Source organism: Silene latifolia, chromosome 4 (assembly GCF_048544455.1).
Source record: "Silene latifolia isolate original U9 population chromosome 4, ASM4854445v1, whole genome shotgun sequence".
Classification (NCBI taxonomy): domain Eukaryota; kingdom Viridiplantae; phylum Streptophyta; class Magnoliopsida; order Caryophyllales; family Caryophyllaceae; genus Silene; species Silene latifolia.
In genome coordinates this window covers 109,285,313-109,287,042 of record NC_133529.1, presented here as the reverse complement: position 1 = coordinate 109,287,042, position 1,730 = coordinate 109,285,313, and positions in this window count along the sequence as shown.

Genomic DNA, 1,730 nt, shown 5'->3' with positions numbered 1-1,730 from the left:
CTACTGATCGATCGTGGTTGCTAGTGCAAAAGTTGATAAAATGACTTAAATGCATGAATGCACATCCAAAATTTTAACCTAACATGTGAATAGCTAAGTCGGTTGTTTATCCAAGTATCAAGTAATTGATGTCGAGTTGGATTTAAGTTGATTTGCATGCAAAAATGGAAATCAAACATCAATTTACCAAATTCGGGTTATTTTGCATAACACAGTCCATTTATTGTTAAAATGAAAAGATAAAAGGAAAAAATGACAAAACGGTAAAATGTGTAAAAGAGTGTTAACGCGTCAATCTGATCTATGATGTATTCGGATAAACCGTAACCGGGATCGTCCTCGACAAGTGCTAAAGAAATGATAGAACAACATCAGACAACCTGTAAGAGGCGCGAGCCTATAGGCGAGGTAATGGGCTCTGCCAGGTTTTAAAATGTTAAAACAGACGACCTCTTGGGGAGCGAGCCATGGGGCGACCCAAGGGGCGTCTCCTGGTTGTTTAAAAGGTTGTAATAACCGCTTTTGTGTCAAATGTTTGAAATATGGTTTGCATGACTCGGAATAATTACTATTATATTAGTAATGTTCGATGTCGGATTTGGATTTGCAAGCTTGTTAAATAATTTATAAACAAAAGTGTAAAATGTGTACGCTTAACCTTTTTGTCATCAAATTCGAGTGGAATTGACATGGCATATATGTTTAGCCAAGGATGACATGCAATATGGTCAAGGCAAAGAGAAAATAAAAATGAAAATAAAAGAAAATAAAATGAAATAAACATGCTTAATATGAAATCAAAATGCTCAATATGAACTAATTATGTTAAGTTTATTATTTTGTGTAATTGGTCAACATGTGTCATCGTACTCGGGATTAAACCGACATGGTATATATGAACCAAGGATGATTATGGATATGACTAAAAATGCTTGCAAGTGTAAATAAGTAAAAAAAATGGTGAATAAAAGAAAAGAGTGTTTAAATACTCATTAAAATGTAATTAACCAACAAATGCCTTCGGGACACGGGATAAAACCGTCATGATATAATTAACCAAGGATGATTCTCGGAAATGGTTAAAAGTTTGTCTTAAGAAAATAAAATCAAATGGTAAAAGTTCTAATAAGAAAAAAAGAGAAAAAAGAAGGAAAAAGGAATAAAATAGCAAAGGAAGAACGAGTGCAAGTACGAATTGACTCAAACCAGGGAGGTCATTGGTAGACCTGGCAAATCGGGTCAACGGGTTGGGTTTAGGTCGGGCCAATTTGGGTTGGGTCATTTCGGGTTTCTAAAAAATTCGGGTTGGTTCGGGCCGGGTCGAGTCATTTCGGGTTTATGAGTCTGTTCCGAGTTTGTTGGTCGGGTTGTTTCGGGTCATGCGGATCGGGTCATTTTCGGTCAAAGATTAAGAAGGAAAAAGGCATTTCAAGTCTTTTGGGACCAATTAAAGTTATGTTTTGTCGGTTCATTTTCCAGTTGGGTAGTTTCGGGTCGGGTTAATACGGGTCTATGAAAGCTCGAGTCATTTCGGGTCGGGTCGGGTTAATTCGGGTTTCGGGTGTCATTCGGGTGCGGCAGTTCGGGTCAATTTCGGGTCTCGGGTCAGCCTTTTCGGGCCAGGTCAATCAGGTCGGGTTGATTTTTGCCAGGTCTAGTCATTGGGGCGCAAGTCATCGTGTGAGACTGCGATGGTACCAAAAAAAAGTGTAAGGCTTGTGTTTTCGATC